This window comes from Orbicella faveolata, unplaced genomic scaffold, assembly GCF_042242905.1.
Source record: "Orbicella faveolata isolate gen_17 unplaced genomic scaffold, um_ofav_v1 contig_27, whole genome shotgun sequence".
Lineage (NCBI taxonomy): Eukaryota > Metazoa > Cnidaria > Anthozoa > Scleractinia > Merulinidae > Orbicella > Orbicella faveolata.
In genome coordinates, this window is record NW_028301555.1 from 1,099,931 (window position 1) to 1,123,109 (window position 23,179).

General features: G+C 37.6%; 2 long non-coding RNA genes and 1 pseudogene across 4 annotated transcripts; 2 read left to right on the top strand and 1 right to left on the bottom strand.

Annotated features, from left to right (window-relative positions):
• The first annotated feature begins 7 nt into the window (after positions 1-7).
• Positions 8-1,144, top strand: LOC149107070 (uncharacterized; annotated as a pseudogene).
• Positions 1,145-3,049: 1,905 nt separating this feature from the next.
• Positions 3,050-5,416, top strand: LOC149107071 (uncharacterized). Of its 3 annotated transcripts, XR_016209492.1 has the most exons (4): positions 3,050-3,113; positions 3,238-3,302; positions 4,374-4,422; positions 5,027-5,416. It is a non-coding gene; the product is annotated as an uncharacterized LOC149107071 (long non-coding RNA). The 3 variants fall into 3 exon arrangements; XR_016209493.1 differs by lacking the exons at positions 3,050-3,113; positions 3,238-3,302 and adding an exon at positions 3,309-3,444; XR_016209491.1 differs by lacking the exons at positions 3,050-3,113; positions 3,238-3,302 and having other exon boundaries at positions 4,061-4,422.
• A 4,784-nt stretch (positions 5,417-10,200) lies between these two features.
• LOC149107072 (uncharacterized) lies at positions 10,201-12,828 on the bottom strand. Its single transcript, XR_016209557.1, has 3 exons — positions 12,759-12,828; positions 12,530-12,589; positions 10,201-10,544 (listed from the first exon to the last, which is right to left on the bottom strand). It is a non-coding gene; the product is annotated as an uncharacterized LOC149107072 (long non-coding RNA).
• Between the last annotated feature and the right edge of the window lie 10,351 nt (positions 12,829-23,179).

Below are 23,179 nucleotides of genomic sequence, written 5' to 3' on the forward strand. Positions count from 1 at the left end.
TATAGAAATGACGTCATCTGGTCGTTACACCTATGCAAGAGAAATTCTTAGCAAAAAAGCCATCAAAGTTCTCTCGATAATAAATCGATCTTTCTCTAACACGGATGATACAGCAACAATTACGATTAAGAACAAACTCTTTAATGCCCTGGTTAAACCCGTGTTACTTTACGCATGCGAAATTTGGGGACCGGAACTATCATCATACAAAACACCTTTTGATAAAAGTACAATTGAACAAGTTCGTATAAAGTTTTGTAAACAGTCATTAAACGTTCCATGGTATACAGAAAATATTGCTTGCAGAGCATAGCTTGGCGGTACCCTTTAAGCACGACATTAAAGCATCAATCTTCAGCTACTGGCAAAGATTGAAGCATTCCACCAACAACGTTTTGTTACCATAAGCATTTCGATATGTAACAAAACATACAACTTTATTTGACATTCAACAGAATGAAGAAATCAGTAAAAGGTGTGAAGTAAAAGAACCAGCAGCACGTCAAGAATGCACGATTAGTTATAAAGAAAACCCTCAGGTATCAATATTTACAGAACTGGCTTGAAACCCAGAATATGTCATCAACAAGTTCAAGAGAGAAATTTACACAAAAGGAAGTGACATTAATTACAAAGCCAGCACACAGAATTAGCCTGACAAAGCTTAGATCAGGATGTCATGCATTACGAATACAAACTGGAAAATATGAAAATAGAGGAGCATTAATCCCAGTACAAGAGCGAACATGTTTAGTATGCAAAGAAAATTGCATAGAACATGAACAGCATTTCTTGATGTATTGTCGGGGGTATACCACATTAAGACGTGAGCTGCACTCACATATTTCAAACGCTGACACCCATCACCCCAGTTTAAGTGATAACGAGAAGACAAGTATTTACTTATAGCAGAAAACACAGTTACATCTAAAATAATAGGTAAATATATCCATTTAATGTTTCAAAAAAGAAAAGAGATTCTCGATTCACAAAAGTAATTAGCACTATGAATTTCCCAATTTATTGTATACGGATATGGTAAATATTATTTTGTATTGTTATTAGTTAACGTTGAAACCTTTATTGTAACTAGACCAATACCTCCCTTTGGAGAGTAAGGCGCAATAAAGATATACTATTATAACTATTACTCACTCACTCACGCACGCACGCACGCACGCACTCACACTCACTCACTCACTCACTCACTCACTCATTTTCTACATGACGATGGTGTAATATGTTGGTGGAGGACTCCTTGTCACGATATAAAATAAAACGGGCAGACGTTCAGGACAAGAAACAGTCTTGGACTCAGTCCTGTTCAACAGAAGAGACATCACGTTATGTTTATAAATGTAAAATTACTCTCCCTCTTGCATTTATATTCACAATTAACAAGAACTTCCTCTTCTCAATTCGGAGAATTGTTTTCTTAATTGCCCGGTAGTTTTGAGAATTCGTGAACGATTTACATGCTCAAAGTTTAAAAAGGTTGCCCAGGGAATTTTTTAAAGTGCGTCAAGCGCAGTTTTCTTCTCAACCCCAAACATCCAGCGACTGAATTTCTAAAACACTGGAAGAAATTATTGGAAAATTCTCCCGATCTTTTCTGTCCGAACAAGTTTTTCGCTTTGCTTTATTACATAAACGCTTCAGGAATAACCTCTTTTTCTATCTACTCAGCTTGTTTATTTTTCTTACTATTTTGAGTAGTTTTTTTTTTTCCTAATTAAGTTCATTGTTTTAATCTTCTTTTTCTTTTTGTGAATCTGGCAAAGTATAATGGTTGGTTGGTTGGATTTTTATAAGTTTGTTTTGATTCCATAAGCAAACCACTCTCTCTGAGATAAAGGTCGTCCTTCAATTGACTACCCTGCACACTGCCAATTTTCTTGTTTCATCCATGGGTTCAAAAACCGCCAATACAAGACTAAGACCTCTGCAATCTCCTTTTATAATACGCTAAAATAATGTGGAAATTAGGTGAAAAGGAAAATTATTTCAGCACATTTTAATTTGTGAAAAAAATTATCAGTTTACTTCTAACATTATGCTCTGATTACCTTGCTCGTGGACTGCGCATCCTCGCTTCGCAAGATTTCAGCGTACGTAGCACACATAAGAAACTGGAAACTTTATCTTTGAGGTTAGCTTGCCAGACAGGTCTTTTTTTTGTTTCGGTCAATTCTTTTAAGGTGGCCTAACAATAGCTTTTTTCTTTGCTAGTCTAGTGATCATGAACATAGGCCAAGATAAAGTACCACCCGAAACCTGAACTAAGCCAGTACTCGAGAAAATACAATTTTGGCCTTGAGAACGTTTCTTTCCTCTTTCTTGACTTCTCTAGGAAAGAGCGAAGAGTCGACTCTGCTAGCAGGAACACATCTCCTTCGCAGAGAATGTGGCCCATTGGTTGTATTCAACAACTCATGTAAACGTTTGCCCCTCGTGTGGACAACTCGAATTGGAACGTTTTTCAAAATGGCTAGCTGAAGAAATCAGTCTATTGCGACCTGTAAAAACATAAATATTGCGCTGTTCGCAGTCGCTATACTGAGTTGGAGCGAGCTGAAGTGTGTCACGAACCATATATCAATTATATGTTCTGTTGACGTTTTTGGCTAACTGGGTTTAAGTGAAATTCGACAATGGCAGCTTTTATCACAGTTTCCCATGCAAGAGTTGAAAAACGTTCTGTTGTTGCTTTTGGCTAATTGATTTTTTAAGTCAGATGTCAAAAGGCTTGAGAAAGCATCGTCAGACACAGTTTAAGTCGCAACAGGTGCAGATTTTCCCAGTATGTAAATCGCTTCAACGTACCTTGCTCCTTCCATTTCGAAATGGACGTTTGCAATAGTAACGTTCAGTTCTCTTAAGCCATTTTCTATGGATGTCAATGTATTTCTCCCCTTTTTGACTCGATCTGTTAATGCTAATCTGCTTTGACTACTAACTTAATCATTTTTAAGAAAAGTGTTTTAAACTAGTGTTGACTTTCCACTTTCGCCTAAGTGGTTTTTAATAAAGATAAACAAGAACTACTTAGGGTAGTTTTGGTTTTACTACAACACATGTCGGCGTGTCCTCTTAAATGTTCATCAAAAACTCAGGTTCACACTGTTTTTTAACACTGTTGTTGTATCGAAACAATTTTCTTAGTCTATTTTCTGGCGGTAAAATATAGAGTTAACTGTCTGTCTGTCTGTCTGTCTGTCTGTCTGTCTGTCTCATCAGTGACTAACCCACAGCAGGGAGCGCTTTGCAAACAAGTTTGTTTTCAGCTGCATGGAACTACCAAGGTGAGAGATCCACACGTTATTGTAGAGAGTATTTAAAGCGAAGATCGTGGTTCATTGTTTTATCAGCCACCGGCGCAAGATTTTACAGAGCAGGTCGTACGATTTCTAGACTTGGAGCATCATTGCCTCAGGCAAGTGTAACGTTAGAATTAACTGATTCATAAATCACGCCTTAATATTTCAGGCGATGCTTCATCTCAACTTAAACAAAATGGTTAGGAACTGAAACTCTCCCCCTGTTTCAGATATTTAACTGTGTTCCCTTTGGTCTGTGCTCAGCATCGAAACCAAAAATGTTTTGTTAAACATTTTGGTGAATTTTGATAAAATATATATTGACTATTTTCATTGATTTCGAAGAAAAGGAACGAAATTCAGTATGTTGGGAAAAGAATTTTTTTAAATTATCTTTTATCTTTTATTATCTTTTAAAATAAGGTTCCATGGTTTACGCGGGGTAGCTTTGGCTTATTCAGATTTGAGGAAAGAAGGCCCAGAACGTGATATATGAAATACGTGAGACCGAGTTCGACCACATGTCCATACGGAGAGAAAAGAGTTAAAAATACGATGCACAGTAGAGAATTTGAGCATGGAAATGCGATAAAACACTACTATCAATCTCGAGTGTTTGATTAATCGTCTCAATCAAAACTTAAACTAAGGAGAAAACAAAGAAATAAAATCGTAAAAATCTATACTGATTAAGATCAAATATCTAAACATTGGCAAGGTTGTGATTTGATTTCTTTTAACTTGATGAGTTATTAATGAGTTTGAAGAAGATTGTTTGCAATGAAGCAAGACACGTAAGAAGCATTATACTATGTAAATAGATCATTTGAATTTAAATCTGAGAAAACGTAGAATTATTTGGCTGCCTAACACACCCCAGCGAAATAGTTTGGCTAAAATATTATGAGGAGTGGGACCCATTTGAGGTCGATTTGACAAGTCGCCAGCTCAGAATAAGGAAAAGTTGGAGTAGCTTGAAAGGCCAATGGGATGTATTTTTCACAGTGTAGATTTGCCTTATCTAGCTGGTAATATTTTACTGATTATTTCTTAAAGGCGTTTTGTTGAGAACAGATAGCTTACAGAAGGTGAAGACAAAATGAAGGTTAGTACATTCAATAGGAATTTTTGATTGTGCTTGATGCAGTTGTCCTCTTATACCTAAACAAGAGACCACCCTTTGTAACGCGCTGCTTAAACAACGGTAAAAGCAGTAAATTTCCTTCATGTTTAGATTTGACAAAAATTGTAGGGAGTTAAAGTTAACACCCATATTAGACAGGAGACAATGGTTGTTGACCATTCACCCAAAAATTTCGGAATTTTCGATCAGAAAGTAAATGGTGAGACAATTTTGGCTCGAACGATCGAAAAATTTCAGAAAAAAAAAAACGAACGTCTTGAAAGGAAGTCCAAAATTTCCAACCGAAATCCGAATGGAAAATTTGCTTGCATTTGCAATTCTTCACCACCATCGTGGAATTATGATCAGTTCGAACCCGTCCTACTCAGGCTCTTTCGGTAAATTGAGGATTGTGAAGTAACTGGTAAGTCGCCAAACTGAACGGAACATACCATCAGGGATTTTTGCTTACCATTTTCAACAACCGTTGACGAACCGGTTCCCCCGTGTAAATGGTAAACAACCACTTTTCATGCACTACCTTCTTTTTATAAAAGATCACCTATTTCTTTTCAGCTTCTTTTAGCCTACGTTTATTGTTTTTCTCCTGGTGATGGTCGTCTTTCTGACTGTGGTCACCGAAACAGATAGCAAGCCTGTAAATGAGTACGATTACGTAGAAGGAGCTAAGGCTGTTTACATGAAGAAAGTACAAGATGCCTCGCGTTCGTTGGACCAGGCTCTGAAGAGAGAGCCCTGGGAATGTTGTTGTGCCAGATGTTATCCCTGGTGTGTCTGCTGTTGCCCAAAGCCTGAAGTTTAAAAAAGTTAACCTCCAAATAAAAGCAGCTATAGAAATTATAATTAAACCAAAACTGTCATCAACCAAAAGGCCAGTTAGTTAGTTTTTCGAATGCTTGTTGATTGTATGACTGAGAATGATGGTAACACCAAAATTAAAACAGGAAAGATCGAATACTTTGCTTGTGTACCACTGAGTTGCGTAATAAGTAACTCGGACGTCTCTCAGCCTTCACCCCTCCCCCCTCCCCCACCTCCCAGTTTATGGTCTGCTGACCATGTAGCACGTTTAAAATAGTACGTTTTCGTTGTTTAATTAGTATCCATGTCGATTAGGTAACAGCGAAGTGTATTATCGCCTCAACAACAGTGATGGAAAATTAGGGGAAAAATTTATTATAACTTATTAGAAGCTGAATCATTGGATAATGCAATTTCAATAGTTTTCATTGGCTTAGCCATCACGGTATATTTAATAATCATTCCACGAGCGAGGGTTGGATATATAAACAATAGCCTCCATTTGGGGTGAAAATATGCTTGGATATTTGTCCACGGACATAATCTGTTTCGAGAAGCGAACAGTTTTCCGAGAGCGTAGCTCCAGGAAAACTGTTAGCTTTGAGGAACGGATAAATATCCCAGCATATTTTTGCCCCAAACGGAGGCTATTGTGTTTATTATCCTTCTAATAATACACATGAAAAAATTACTCGATTCTGATTGGCTAAGAGCAGTGCAGTTCAAGTGTAACACCAGTGCAAAAAGTGTAACATCAGTGCAAAAAGTGTAACACCAGTGCAAATTACACATCGAAATTCTGGATTGTGATTGACTGAAAGAAAATAGGAACTTTTCTAAGAAAATGATATCACATAAAATGATGACAAAAAGTTTCTGCTGAAACTTTGAAAAGAGTTTTCTCAAATGAGAAAAAATGGCTTCAAGAAAGATCTTCCGGCACTTCCTCCGCGCGAATTTTTTCATGTTTATATTATTAATAAATAATCATACGGTTTTTCTCGTTCAATTTGGAGATAATTTGCACTTGTGAGTTTTTCAAAAAGCTGAAATTGCACGAGCCGCTTCGAGTCGTGCAAATTAATTCCAAATTGAACTCGAAACCGTATGATTACCTATACAAATATTTTTCGCAAGCACGCGCGGATTTGAAAATTGGGGAATATCCTCGGATATTCTATTAGCTGGGGAATATTCGCTCACGTGACGCGTTTGGCCCAATCGCGCGCGAGCGAAAATATTTGATGGATTATAATGCTTATTTCAACACAACGAGGAAAGGCCAGAAAGACCAAGTCCGAGAACTCTGTTGTAAGCATAATTTTCCACAGACTTAAAAGAGGTTTTTCAGCCTTTTATAGAATTTGAAAACGTTTAGCAGACTTCTTTAATTTGACAACGCAACCTTGTCTATGCATAGCTTGTATAACTTGTAATTTTTAATAAAACTGGACAAGTATTTCCAGGTTTCCTTTAATGGAATTTTTTTTTCAGGGCTTTGAATTGTTAACGTCATGCTCTTGACAGTGCCCCTTTAACTCCATCCTGAATCCAGTCAGAAGCTCTGATTAATCAACTGGCTTAACTGAATGATATAGTGTAAACAAGTTTTTAAATTGTACACACTGTATAATTCAAACACTTTATTACAACTTTGTTAAAGCACTTCATTGCAACTGAATGAATTCAAAGTTTTGTAGCAGTTTATTTCATTTATCTAAGCCTTCCCTATGTTTTTTCCTTTGTTGTTGTCAAACTAAGTTCATTCCTTGTCGGTCAGTATGAACTGAGTTGGGACTTGAACCTGTACTTTCGTCGCCCCACCATGGCATACTTCTCTGTTAATTGGGCTTTTTCGCTTAGTGTTAGGCAACTAACCAAGCGATCACACAACGTACTGAAATATCATAATATCTCAAAAGAAACACAGAATAGCCATTAAGAAACATAGATGGGCAAAACTGGAGAAGGCTAAAACGGACTTCATTTGGGTAAACTTGAAAAATGGCGACCCGACTTCAATCAATCTCCCATCAATTTGCCGGAAAGCTGCGGTCATTTTTAATGTTCGGAAATCATCCTTGTTTGTTATGTGTCTGTTGTTTAGCCAGAGTGCTTCTCTACCAATTCAAATCTCATATTCAACGAAACTAAACAGAATTGCCATAAATGTTGTGACCTGGTCTTTTTGATATCATTCGATCCAATCCACGGGGCGCCTTCTAGATGGGAAAAGACTCCACCAGTCAGTTCGAATCTGCCTTGTCCCATCCAAAGTTATTGGTGGGAAATTGAAGCTATAATTTTGTGTGCATAACCTCAAGTCGCTGAATTACCGTTGTCGTACGTAATTGCAACCACGTCCTTGTGCACAAAAAAGAAGATCGCTTCCTCGAGCTGTCAGAGAAAATGTCAGAGGGAATGTCAGAGAGTGATTTAAATACGAAATCAAACTTAATGATTGAATGATAAAACAATTATTGAACTCGGTTATTGCCAAATTTCGTGTCTCGCAGATCAATTATTTGCCTCAGCCCTCGGTAAATACTCGATCTGCTTGCCACTGACAAATCACGATATTTTGCTCAACCTCGATCAATAACTGTTAATTGCTTGGTTATGTTATGGTACTAAAGACCTACATGGTTTTCATTTCACAGGTGTAATCTATTTGGCACCACGAAACAGCAGCAGAAAATAGAAAGATCCATGGAAATATTCTCTAAGTACTCTAAGAATTGGAGCGGGCACTGTCCCGAATGTTCCTACACGATCGCTCTTGAAGATTTTCTAGTAGTTTTATGGGGGCGTGTTTAAAACACGAAATGGCGAAATGACGAAATGACGAAATGGCGAAAAGGCGAAATGGTACTGAAGTTAAGAACCAAAGTTGTAAGATATTATCGCTCCACTGAAATCTTCAGCTGTTTCCGAATTTATTCTGTAGATTAATCCAGACAAATAAAAGAAACATCTACAATTACAAATTAGCCGTCACGGACCTTTGGGTAATTTGGATTCCAGTCTCTCTCTGTTAACAGGGTGCGGTTTGAGACGCCTAGAACGTTCTTGATCAAAATGGCGGCGTTTAGTTTTGAACATGCAGCTAAATACAGGAATTGCACCCCATTAAAGAGCTGACCATTCCCAAGTCAGCGCAAACTTAAGCTAACCGAAACGCTACTCAGGCTAACCGGAGTGCTGTTCAGGCTGACCAAAGTGGTATTTAGGCTAACCGGAGTACATTTTTGTCTGGTGCAATTCCTGTCTTTAGTCGCAAATAGTTTTGACATCTGAAGAAAACGATTTGTTTATCTCATACTTACCATCGAGCAGCCGCTATGACGTTATGCTTTGAGTTCCAGCAATCACATGGAATGGATTATCAAAACCGAACCCACTTTGCGATGACCTTTATACACGATATTTGGCAAACATGTACTTTGGGCACTTTGCACAGAAACGGAGTGATGTTTGTTGGATGTTTATATCAAATAGATACAAGGCAAAATTTGTAAACAAAACAATTACAAGTACCAATGCAGAAAAAAACAATTCTTCCTCGGAAGAAAGTGACCACACTCCCACCCCTCTCCTCCTGAACTCAAAAATTTAATGCTCCGTCCCGAAACAGAATAAATCGGGCAACAATAATTGCAACTTTTATTGAAGTGGTTATATCTTATAACTTTGGCTCTTATCTTTAGCACCATTTCGCCATTTCGCCGTTTCGTCTTTTCGCTATTTCGCCATTTCGTGTTTTAAACACGCCCGTTTTATGGCTTACGTTTCTGACAGAACTTGCTTTTACATAAAATATTCCGACTCCCAATCAAAATTCCGCCCTTGTTGGCAATTTTTTTTAAGGTGATTCCCTAGTAAAAGAACCCGCCATAGATTTCCGATGAAACTTGGTATGTTGTTGTTACAGGGCAGAGAGATATTAAAAAGGTAGTAAAAAGAGGGGGTCACCGTGCTTGTTTTCACGCCACAGTCATGGCAAATACAGTTATTTAGGTGACTTTTGGTAATCTCCGTGCGCAACAAATAAGCTCGATTATTTTTCAATGCAGCGTGTTATGTCACGCAGAGTTTGACTTCCTTTGATTGTTTATTCATCTACTTCCCAGAAAAAATGTCTTCAAATACCCTGCATTTTTTTATCCTTTAAAGGAAACATAATTTAGACATGCGCTGTTGGGCCCGTTATGTCTCCCTCTGTAGTATTTATTTCATTTGCCAAAAAAGTAGCCATAGATCTCTGCTAATTTTTTTCTCAGTTATTGAGGATTTTGTTCTCATTAAAATTATGAAATAAAAATGTGGGGGGCACCGTGCTCGTTTAAGAGAAAAGGAGCATTTATTTCGCTATCGAGCTCAGTTTGAGGGAAATCTCTTACGTTTTGTACGTCTTGTTAACCAAGCTTGCTCGGAACCGCACAGGGGAAATATCTGTCCTCGGTCTTTTCTGTGCGTCAAGACCTCGGCCGATATTGCCAGAATTAAAACCTAGGAAACGAAAAAGAGAGATTATTTTGAAATCAGGTAGTAAACCATTTCAAGGATCTTCATGACAGTTTGGATGAGATGCTAATATCACTGGCAAGCGTACAGTGGAACATTTTTATCATATTTGTCTTCAAATCTACTTGGGAACTGTTACATGTGGACGAAGAAAAATCTGCAAGACTCAACTGACATCTCTGAGAATTGATCACTGAGATATACTACCTGGTATCGTTAATTTGTCGTGTTGCAAATGATTTCAGAGACCCGACGTTTTTGTAGAGATTATAAATTACAGTTTACTCCAATCAAGAGATTATCAAGGTAATCTCCAAAATGGAAATTAAAGGGGTTTTTTTCCCAAGATTTTGAACAAAACTTTAACTGTTCTAGATATCTGAACGTTAGCAATGAATTTCAAGTAAACCCTGATATTATGATACTCATTTTATTTTCCTTCTGTTACTTTACATCACAGTGGTTGGCTTTCAGTAATCTTATGCACAGCAACAGCTGCACGAATCGAGACAATCCGGACAGCAACAGAATTGACGTCCCGTGTCTGGGGCATCCGTGTCTGGGCCATCGTCATCAACCTCATCAACATCATCGACCTCATCATCTTCCTGTAAGGAACGCGAGGCGCGTAGGAGCTTCTTCATATACACAGGCTTGGCTCCTTCCACGTATTTGTATTCATTTGCAGCTTTGCAATCTGTCTCGGTGACCATAATCAGAAAGGCGACCATTACCAGGACACCCACAATAACCAAAGGCTAAAAGGAGAAAAGGAGTTAGTTGTTCCTCATCAACGATGGGAAGGATCAGATGTAGATTGGCAGTACTCTAAATATAGTTTGCGAACAATATTTTCTTTGTATGTATAGTGACAAGAGAGCATCAAGGGTCAGAAAAAAACCTCAATATAGGACTTACTCTCAAGGTAATCCCTCTTAAGTTATTTTGAGACTTCCTCTGGTTTGTAAATCCTAAAGGCTGGTTTCACTAGCTACGGAGTCGTAGTCGGAGTCGTAAGAGCGCTTACGACCTAGTGAAAATCGAAAATCGAGTCGTAAGGGGAGTCATAAGCTCGACGGAATCGGAGTCGGAAGAATCAGTACGTTTCCATTTCTTCCGATTCCGTTTACGACTCCGTAATTTATGATCCATTAACTCGGAGTTCGAAGCAGAGTCAGAAAAACCAACCAATCGCCAGGCCCGGAATCGAACATCGTGATTTGTTTATTCTTCCGCTTCTGCTTGCGACTCCGACAATGCAGTTTTCAGTAGATCGTAAGCGACGGAGTTATAAGCGGAATCGATGTTCTGCTTCTGACTATGTCGGTTTGATTCTCACTAGATCGAATCACTTTAGGCTTCTGATTACGACTGCGACTACGACTCCGTCGCTAGTGAAATACAGCCTTAGGAGGGTTTGGAAAAAGCCGACCCCATGACGTGTATTTAACTTTTGTTGAAAGGCCAAGTGGCTTTACGCACATTGTCATCCTCCCAAAAACATCCAATCAACGCGCGTGGAATATTATCCGCGGAGGAACTGGGTACATGTCTCAAAATAACTTTTGAGGATTACCTTAGGTATAAGGCCTGTATGGGATCGAGATGAACTCTCCTACCCTTCCCCCTCTGTCAACAGTGTCTATCAATAGTCATACCCATCAATCAGCAAAAGAAATACTGAAAAAAGTGGTGCGCATTTAGTACAAAAAAACTGTTAACGATTAGCTTGCTTCCAGACTACTGTTCTCTCAAAAATCAGACAGGGAATATGGAGGGAGGGTTTTAAGACGAGAAGGTTTCGCCTCAACCTCTTCTCGCACAGAAAGTCCTTTTTGTGTTTGTGTTCATGGCAGTAAACCCTTGTCGGACCCTGACAGAAAGAGGCTAACTTCAAGCAGTGTACTCAAAACCAGGAACAGCAACGCCAAACAATCAGCAGTCAAGATTTAAGATACAAGATGTAAATAGAACTTGGTATCGAAGAAGGAGTCTTGGCTGTGAAGACGTAAGCAGACATGGCCATAAAGCTGTAAATTAGTGTGTATACTGGTGAACTTAGGAAGGTTGACTTGGTTCCCAGCGATCGCGCAGCAATAGATGCAGGCAAGACTGCTCAACACAGTACAGTGCACTTAAGTCTAGCTCAGGCAAATGAGTTAGCAGAATTTGAGAATTGTTTCTTAGTACATGCCGCTCGATCGACTTATATACTCTTTTCCCTATTAAGGATTCCTTGGCGCATATGAACTCACTAATTGCATCGAGCAGTCACATTAAAGCATATCAAAGATGCAACCAACCACCCTCCAAAGTGAGTATCATAAGGAATACTCAACGAAGAAATCACATCGACTCAGAAAAAATTCCGAGTTCCAGATGAGATTTGCACCCACAAGCCTCCGTGATCTAGCCGGACGCTCTAACCACTGAGCTACTGGAGACTCTATGGTGAGCAAAAGTGAAATGTGAGCCTTTGACTAGAACTGTTAAGTTAGCGCATATGAACTCACTAACTGCATCACGCAGTCACATTAAAGATGTAACCAACGATGTCAAAGATGCAACCAACCACCCTCCAAAGTGAGCATTACAAGGAAGACTGAGTTTTTAAGTTATAATTTTGTTTAACTGACTATAAAAAAAAGATTCGTAGGTTTCCCTTAAAGACAATTTCGCTCTTTTTTCCGGTTACTAAATGTTAAAGTACAGGTGGATTTCAAAATGGTTTAAATGTACCTACCTTCATTTTGACTTCACTGGCTGTAAACTGAGTACTGATCTCAAAAATAGACCTGATCCCCTTAAAGAAAAAGAAACAAAGAAGCCTTACGAACCAGCGCACCAAAAAGAGACTTCTTGAAAACTACATGAACAATATGCGCAGCATTGCGTGCACTGTGAATGGTTAGGTATGTCCCTTTTCTCTTACTAACAAAGACATTTCAAAAAGAAAACTACGATTTCCTAACCTGGCAGATAAGATGTATAATTCGTCTTGTTCTTTTTCTTCTTGTTCTCGCTGCTTTCGACAAATAAACTACTGACGTTGAAAATGACAGCTATATATAGCTGTTGATATATTATCCTTATTATATCTAATTGATATCAATGTGTCATAGTAACCAATAGCGTTGAGGACTAAAGTTATCGACCAATTACAACTCCATCCCTAACGCACGTCATCCTTCCATCTCTCAGTATAATCCTCTTCCGTGTGTTTTTACAGTTAATAATATTCCAGCAAGTAATATTGTAACCTCATAACGACCTTCTATTTAGCAGTGTACGACTTTGCTAATTACGTATGTAGTCAAAATATCACAACACGATATTAAGCCACAGATTGCATAAATATTATAGGCGTCGTCAGGACGACTACTGGGTTTCCAAAATATCCCGCGTTCCCTGTTTTAACTCAAACTATAAACAATTTATAGTGCAATTTTACTTACATTTATGTAAATGCTGCAATCTGATTGGCTGAGCTATCGTGTACCGGAGATCATCTACAAAATGATGGGGTTTTCTTGTTTTTCCTCAATCTCGGTGGAAGGTTTAGAAAGATCAACTTATAATTTTATTCCCAGCGAGACTTTAAAAAGTACATTTACACTTACTCGACCTTAAAACTGAACATTCTTAAAACAAACTGATATGCGCGCGTACAAAAGTGCAAAAACAATTGGAAATTGTTATCTGAAGGAAGTCTAGATAGAGCTCTGATTTGAAAGCTGAGGAGGCGGAGGCCCAATTATTTATCACCTTAAATCAAGATTTTTGTTGTTTTTTTTGTTTTTGAATGGAATTTTTATTTACAACTTGAACGCTTACACTACTTACATTACTGATGTTACAATTACATTTACACTTACAATATACTTGCTACTTATACCACTTATACTTATACTACTTATACAATTTTTTTTTTCCTTAAGTGTTTAAAAGAAAAAATTCCTCAAAAATTCTCCATTTTTTCTTAAACAGATTGATGTTATTCGATTTAAAGGAAATATACTTTTCGGTTTGATATTTATTTAATAAAATTCTTTCAAAGTGGCTGAAAGATGGTTTCGTTTCTTTACACCGGCAAGTCCACAAGTACGTTTTTCCTAAAATGATTATATAGTTTAGCAGATCCATCTCCCCCGTTAAAAATTCTAAAATAATCTCGCGATATTCTAAAGAGAGGTAAACGCAACTATTAAGTTTATTTAAATTTTTTTCACATATCTCATTCCAAAAGGAAGTAGAAAAAGAACAGACAAAGAAAATATGAGATATGGTATCAGTAGTCTGATGACAGAAGGAGCAGTTGGGGTCAGAAATATAGGCTATCTTACAAAGTAATTTATATGTATATAGAAGAGAATTCAGTACTTTATACTGAAAAGAACGTACATAAGGTTCATTTGCAACTCTCAGTGGCATCACGAATGCTTCCGAAAGTTGCTTATCCTCTAGATTAAATTCTTCTCTCAACTTGGCCCATTTCTTTGGTTTTTCGTATTTTTGCTTTATAAGGTGATAATAATCACGACACTTCAATTTTTGCCAATCGAGGATATTCCCGAAGTTGGGCTCATGAACACGCAGTTTCAGTGGAACTGATTGCCTTAGACCTGTCCATACTAAGAAGTTGGAGTTCTTCAGTCCTGCACCCTTGACGACATTGAAAGACTCAATATTTGTCATTTCATAAAGTAGATGAGTTGTGTATATGATATTATTATCAAAGAAATGTTTATAGAAGACACTTCCGCCGTCAATTCTTGTTTCTTTGTTGTTCCATAAAATATACATATGTATATTTTCGGGATCCTTGACTTCTCTTAATTTTGACCACCAATCCAATAGATCTCCATAGAAAGTTGCTGAGATTGTTAATCGGTTGATATCGTAATTGCACTGAATTAAAAATAACCCCTCTTCGTTCACCAAAAGATGATCAAGATTAGACTTCCAGAAACCAAAGTAATCTGGACTATTCGTCGACTATTCGTTTTAACCAGCTTAGCCTCAAAGACTTAACCATATTATCATAATCCCACATTTTAAGGCCACCTTGGTGATAGGGTGCAAATGTTGAAAGTCGGATAACCTTGTCGTTACCATTCCACAAAAATCGAAAAATCAGACCATTGAATTCCTTTATGACTTCATAAGGAGTACATATCACCGAACTAGGATAGATCATTTTTGGAAATAAAAGTGTTTTAATAATATTTACCTTCCCGTAAATTGATAATCCTCTTGACTTCCATAGATTTATTGTGTTTTTAATTTTTTTCAACCTCTGTTTGAAGTTTTTTTCTACTAATATTTGTACATCATATGTAATATATATTCCTAAAAATTTGACGCACGTTCTGCACTTGACCCCTAGTGGTTCATTTTCACAATTCTGAAGTGACCCAATCCACATTGCTTCTGTTTTCATTACATTTAGTTTAAGTCCAGATACTTTCTCAAAAAGTTCAAGCAATCCAAACAAGGCTCGCGCTGAGTCCAAGTCTGATAGGACAGCAGTTGTGTCATTAAATCAAGATGCTAATATTGACTTGTGTTATGGTCTTAGTATCGATGTGCAGATTTCACGGAACAAATCGCCTAAAATTTATTTTAAACTGTCGAGAGCACAAAGCCTTAAAAAAATGCAAAACCAGCACTAAACAACTGGGCATTTGCATGCTGTTTAAATCGTTCAAATGTTACGTAGAAATGACACAGAAACAACTATCTTTATACGTGTAGCACGGATTTTAATGATTGAGTACTTTATTTTCGAACTAGGCTGCTCAAGCAATGAAAAAAGCGTTTTAGAAAACAGCCCTAAGAACATACGCGCGCTGATTGGTTAAAAATCGTGTTTCTATTAAACAATTAGGTTATGAACTCGAGATTTACATCGCGTGATAGTTGACGTGGGTGCAGCCCGAGTCAACTATCGCGCATAGAAATCGAGAACGAATAATCTAATTGTTTTAGTACAAATCTACTAGTCGTTCAAAACTTTATCTAAATCCTCTTCATAGACCCTTCGAAAACGCCAAGAAGCGGCCGTCATTTTGTTAACAAGGGCACACTGCTACGCTACTCACTATCTATCATAAAAGAGCTTGGTTACCAATTACGCATGAGCAGAATATTACTTGTAACAAAACACATTTAGACGGTATTATGCATGAGAACAGACCAGTATTTGTAGGTAATTATTTGCAGGTCAAGTGGTGGGCCAATAAAAAGGAAGAAAAAATCGAGAGATTGATAACTTGTTTTATTTTCGGCTAATCCTCGTTATATTGCTGTGTTTTAAAAGTTTGACCATGCTAGATATTTTTGTGTGCACCTAAGTTTTATCAGACGCCAAGTCCTTTCCAAATATAATCCCGACTATTTTTGAAACACGGTAAGTTCTTGTAATAATAACCCATGACAAAAATAAAAACCTTCTGGAAATAAACTCACCAAAAAAGCATTTTGAATAAAAATATACGCTGGGCGTTTTATTGGGATTTGTCACGGTATTGGGTGAACAGGACATCATTCTTTTTTATCGTGTAATCTCAAAAGGTGTCTCGGCAAACTGCCAAGTAAATTTTATTTTAAGGAGAGAAAGAATGATAGAGAGAAAGGTGTTAGCAGTTCTAGCTATATAGCCCAGTTTCACATTCTCTGAGCTGGGTATTCTTTATCAGCCATTTACACCAGCCATAGAAATGGCCCATTGTAGTGAGTCAAATTCGTCCAAACAAAAGCCTTTTGTTGTTTGTTGCGCTTAGAGAATTGTGCCGAGATTCCACGAAGATAGATTTGAAATCGTCGCAAAATTGTCGGCGTGTCAAATTGACGGCATTAGGAGAGAGGGGTTTGGAAAGTTGCACATTAAGGTGCTGTAAACACAGGGGTACCCAAGGAAGAAAATGCGCTTCAGTATGCTTAATTCGTTTCTCAGTCAATATGTTTTGTGCATCAGCGAACCAGTTGATTAAAAATTTGTGAACACTATAAGGATGATTCGATGTTAAAAACCTTTACGAACTATACTCGGCGCGAGGACGAGAGGAAAAAAAACAAAACAAGCAAAACTCAATCTTTTTTTTTTGAGAATCTTTTTAATCTTTTTAAGGGTTTTCAATGGTGACATAAGCGTAAATATTCCGTAATGTAACATGTCTTGAGCGTTTTTTTTCCTAAGTACATACCGAATAGCCCTTTGGAAGTATGTAATAAGGTTTATTATTATTGTTATTAACCCCACGCAAGAAACCTGGAAATGCTGAATTCTTTTACACGATTTTTGATCAGTTGATAATAGCGCGCAGCACAACGCCACAAAACAAAGAAGCTCAGTATCCATGGTTTGACTTGGTCAAGAGTTGTGAATTTTAAAACTAACTTGCCTTACTCGTAAGCAAAGAAAGAATAGAAAAGGCTTTGTGTATGAAAATTCGCGCTTTGGACTGGAAAAATCGCCCGACTAAGCCGTTGGATTGAAAAAGGATCAATGCGATCGTTCTCATTGAGTCTTAAAACAAAAGCATCGGTTGCTGACGCGGCTCTTAACAAAAGAGTTGTTAGTTTTAAAACTATCACGCTTTCACTTTCGTAACGTAAAAGAAAAGAAATCCTTTTTCGTGTTGTAGAAAACATTTTCAGTCTCTGCAATTCTCTGCTCTAGCAACGTTCGTTCAGCATTTGCTTGTTGAAGCTGAGCTAGGACTTCATTCAGCTGAGTAATAATGGAGTTGTGCTGAATTCTCAAATAGTGGTTCTCTTCCCGAAGACGCCTTATTTCGGCCTCATAAACCTTTGTAAGAGAGGGCTGTATCTGTGCCGGTGCGCAACTCTGTGCTCGATTGTGTTGAAAATGAGTTACAAAATTGCCACCAACGACGGACTTTACCTTAAATTTAGACAACATTACTTATCAAGTATCAGTCCTCATTACACCCGGACGTTTCTATAGTTTTCATCATTTGTGTCTTGTGTTCATTCATGGATAACTTGAAAAAAGCGATTGCTTTTAATAGAATGCCGATTGCGTCAAATGAAACAGAAAACAAACAAGGAAAAAAAAAAAAAAACCACCCACACATAAGATCGGCCCTAAGTCTGTGAAAAATACTTGAAAGGCGGGTTTATTTTTATAACTAAGGGTAGTATTTTAACAGCTATTGGCCTTCGTAGTCTTGAGAACGTATCAAAGCAAATAAAGAGGCGCGCGCGCGAACTCAGATCGCTTGAAACTTGACAATGGATCATTTTTATCAGGGAGGTGAGAAAATAACCATCTATTGTTTTATTCGTTCCTGTTTAAGCGACCGCATTTATCAATTTCAAATAATGCGAACTGATCAATATCTAAAAATATTGCTGCCTTGTTTGCGCGAAGTGCTTGTGCCATTGAATACCTAATTCGGTAGGCTCGATTTCCGCCGCTCTCTCATGTCTGGTCTACGTTCCTCCCCGAGGCTTCGGGGAAGGAGCGCGAGCTCCTTTCCCGAACAGCGGCTGGTAATGGATCCCACTAATTCGGCCGTGGTTTAAACCCGGTTTAAATACTTTGTTAACATTTGCGTTGTCATTGGGTGGTTACTTTTGGGGTTTCCTTTCGTAATTCATTATTGTTAAAATCAATGTGTCGGCTTATTTTAACAGCGATGGGAATAAATGCGAGTAGCGTGCGTCCATGTTCCGACATGCATTCGAGTGTAAGCCATAACATAATAAAGATCGTCGCTGGAATAAAGTGACGTGTAGTTATTCATCTCGCAAAGAACTCAAATTTATCCCGGTTTCTGCTTTTTGTTTTAGTTTTGTCTTTTTTTTTTTCCAGAGGTTGTAAAAGCCCGTCAATATAGTTTCAGAGCGCTACGAACACAAACCAAGATCCTATTCTAACATTGTTAGATCTGAAACCGAGCTGCCTGTCAATTTTACGGAATGAGAACTTTTCATTGAGTTCATCACTCTTTGCCAGTCTCTCAGTTGCGACATTCCATTTCTTAACCGACCCTCCCTGAGTAACAAGTGAGCTCAAACAAAAAGTTACTCTCACTCCCTCCCCCAGGTAACATTTGACACGAACGCGCTTTCGACAAATATTCAAATTTCCCGCTCGTGCAGTGATCGACTATCTTTGAATTCCTCTCGTGAATGTCGCTATTGTAATAACAGCGAGTTTGAATTTCCCTCGTAAATTAATAAGCCTTTGTTTGGCGCTAAAGCTATTGTTTCAAGATCTCCTTCTATGGCCATATTTGTGACACTAAACAAAAAGCATTGTCTTTGAATTTGATCGGCTTTTCTTGATACAAGCATGCAAATCCCCAGTTGTTTAGTACTGGTTATGCATTTTTTCTTTTTTTTTAAAGAAAAAAAGCTTTGTGATCTCGACAGTTTAAAATAAATTCTTGGTCATTGGTTCTCTGGAATCTGTGCTTTGATACTAATTAGACCATAACACAAGACGATATTAACATCTTGATTTAAGGTGATAAATAATTGGGTCTTCCGCCTCCTCAACTTTCAAATCATAGAATACAAATGCTTTATCAGAGCTCTATCTAAATTTCCTTCAGATAACAATTTCCAATTGTTTTTGCACTTTTGTAAGCGCGGATATCAGTTTGTTTTAAAGGGGCTCAGTCACGGCATTTTGAGTTATTTTGGCCACATACAAAATTACTGTTAAATGGTAGGAAACCTGAAAATAACAGTTTAATTAGATAGAAAAACACCAAAGAGATAATAATAAACCATAAAGGAACAAGGATGGCTAAGGATGGAGAAGATTGACACGGATTACAAACGACGAATTTGAAAAACTGAGGCTAAACTTTTCAAAATGCGCAAACCGTGACTGAGCTCCTTTAAGAAAGTTTAGTTTTAAGGTCGAGTAAGTGTGAATGTACTTTTCAAAGTCTTGTCAGGAACCAAATTACAAGTTGATGTTTCTAAATCTTCCACCGAGATTGAGGAAAAACGAGAAAACCTCGTCATTTTGTAGACGATCTCCCGTACACAACAGCTCAGCCAATCAGATTGCAGCATTTACATATATGTAAGTAAAATTATACTATAAAATGTTTATAGCTTGAGTTAAACGTTCATAACGTTAACGAGGGGGGTGAATAGGGCTATGCAAATCCGCCAATCCGTGCCTTTTTTCCACCAAATCCGTCGATCCGTCAATATTTTTGTTCAAATCCGAAATCACATTCACATCCGGAAACAGAAGTATAAAAGTTCAAAAGTAAACTGGTAATTGTGAATGCCATTGTTAATTTCGTACAAATAGTAAAGAAAGCAGCATACTTGATGGCTATAACATAGTACACTTCCAATAACAGTCTCACACCTGAGTTTAAATAGGCTTCGTTCGAAAAAAAAAAATTTGGATGAACTCATTAATATACCAACCAAGGCTGGAGAAAGATCTGTGATCCAAATTTCGCTTAGGACCCAAGATCCGAACATCAAGACAAGCACAATCCGGAATCCACGCCATAATTTACAGCTAATCCACGATCCACAGTGTTTTCCAAATCTGCGAACCCGCTTGATTCACCGCAAAAATCCACAATCCGTGCGCTTTTTAAGGCCAAATCCGTCGATCCGAAAACTTATTCACCCTCTCGTTAACGTAGAGAAATCTCGTTGCAACAAAGAGTGAACCGAGAGCTTTCCAAACAAAATGACACAGCGATTGCGACCTTGATGAGGAAGAAATAGATTGGGAAAAAAAAAACATTTCAGCTAACAAGAACATGCGCAAAAAGTGCCAAACTTATTATTTTCCAATTTAAATTCCTCCATAGACGTCCGCCTACAATTTCCTTTTTGTAGTGATAAGGTTGAAGTTAAAGATAATGATTTTTGCACCTTTTGCAAGGAAGAAACAGAAACTTTGCGCGATATTTTCTGGCAATGCAAAGTGACTTCTCATTTCTGGGGAAACTTTTTCCAGTGGCTACAATCATGCTCTTTAATCCAGAAAGGAAATTATCTTGCCTTGACCACTGCTTTAAGGCGGTTCAAACACTAAACTGCAAATGAATTTCTCCTGTCTAATGAGCAGATATTATATCTGGATGTATAAATTGAGAGATGAAATTCCCAACTATCCACAATTTTTGCCCCTCTAGAAAAAACTTATGAAATCGGTGAGCTCAACCTTCAGCCTGAAATCTCTCCTTGGCTACTTTTAAAGGGTTAAGAACACAAAAACTACAAAACTCAAACCTTACGACTGTGATATTACCACATTAGAGACCTACCTATGCTTGTCTAATATGTAATTAGAATATGTAATATATGCAATAACAATATTTATTTTTATAATCCATCAAATATTTTCGCTCGCGCGCGATTGGTCTAAACACGTCACATGACCGAATATTCCCCAGCTAAAATAATATGTTGTTTTTACAAGTGAAAAGATCACCATTGCTATGGTTACATAATCCCTTAAAAAGTACTTAGATGCGTTGCTGTATGATCGAAACATCATCGCTTCGTCCTCGGAAAGCTTCGGTTACATTCGGTTATCTTCGGAAATTTTCGGAAAATGTTCGGAAACGTTTGTCTGGCCTTCGGACAACTTTTGAAGAATCTTCGGAAGTCTTTGGAAAGTGTTCGGAAATCTTCGGAAAATCGTCAAAAAGTCATCATTAGTATGTTTATATAATAATAATAATAATAATACATGGCTGCTTGTAGATATGGAATTTCTCTTGTGTTTAACTTTATATCTCACGAGTGAGCCGCGCTCACTCGTGAGATATCAAGTTGAACACTCCGAGAGAAATTCCATATCTACGAGCACCCTTGTATTGTCTTCTATGTAATGGCGTTCAATAACCTTTGATAATTATAATCAACGTAAGAAGCGTATGTAAATATCGCACATCAAAGTAACTGAAGCCTTTAACTCCAAGCTGTAAGTAGCGCACTGTAAATTTATTGTATGTAATGCTTAGATTGTATTACAGGATGTAGACTGTAATGTGTAGATACGTAATGTGTAGTTTTGTTTTGTAATTTTAGCGCAATTTTAATCGTTTGCGAAAAATAAAGCTGTGTGTTAAACAAAAAAAAAAGAATTATCTTAGAACGGATTTTAATGATTGAGTACTTAAGAATGGCTGACTGTTAGGATCGAGAACCGCCGGTCAACGACCCATTTCGCAAATCGCTCATATTTTGCCCAAAGATACCCTTAGGTGACCTAATTCTAAAAATCATACTTCAAGGTTCCACCGAATTTTTATTTTTCAGAAATTCGCGAAAATTTGAAAGCGCGGTCAAAGTGCGGTTTTTCGTGTAATAAAATGACCGAAATAAGGTGCGAGGACGAAGCGCTGGTAAAGTCTTAAAATAAATTCAACTGACTTCAAACTTCACACAAATGTGGAACAACCACTCTAATTTATTCCTCGTTTTAAACTAATCTCAGAGATGTTGATATAGTGGTTTTCCGAACCATTTTAAAAACACCTATGAAGCGTGTGAAAAATAACGGCAAAATATAGGTCATGTTTAACAGCATAAAAATGCATCTGGTACCTCACTTTCCGATTATTTTACTTTACAGCCTAGAAATATCATTATTAAACATATATCATGCCAAGTTTCATGCTCGAACTCGCAGTATTTCCCTTTGAGAAAAACGAAAATCTATGTCAATGTGTTGGGCGCAAATAACACAATAATTATACACGAACAAGAGACAAATCAGTTTCAACGGCGAAAGTAAGAGGCCATCATTCATTAAAATCCCGTCAATTCACTGCTATCAGTAGAAACATAATGTCCACTACATAAAAACTGTTTTTTGACGTTTTCGAAACATTGCGCGTTAACTTTGTTTAATTTCCTGTCCGCCGTCATGTCTAGTCTGTCATCGCGTGTATTTCATTAATGTAAACAACACTCTGAATGGTTTTCACGACAAACGCAAGGGATTTCCTGTAACCTTAATGTTTTCGGTTCACCAAAACGCTTTAAGTTCGTTAAGAAACAATAATGGGTCAACTTGGAATGCTGTTTAGCATTAAGGACGTTAAAGGACTGTAATTAATCGAGTTGAAATATCTTGAAGCAAATCAAAATCGCGCCCTTATTCTAATTTGGCAAACAGCCGACCTCCGTTCAAGTTCAAGAAGTCGAGAGGTTAATTCGGCAATGTATTACCGGTACAACAAGAAAATCAAACCGAGGTCACAAAAGTGTAAGTTTAAAAGTGTAGTGGCAAGTCCCAAATAAATTTCGCCTATATAAAATGGAAACAAGAAGTGAAACGCTCTGCCCCGAAACAAATAAACAAAATATTAATACGACTAATTTAATTCGAAAATGTTACAGAAGACATACCTAAAAGCCGTCGATT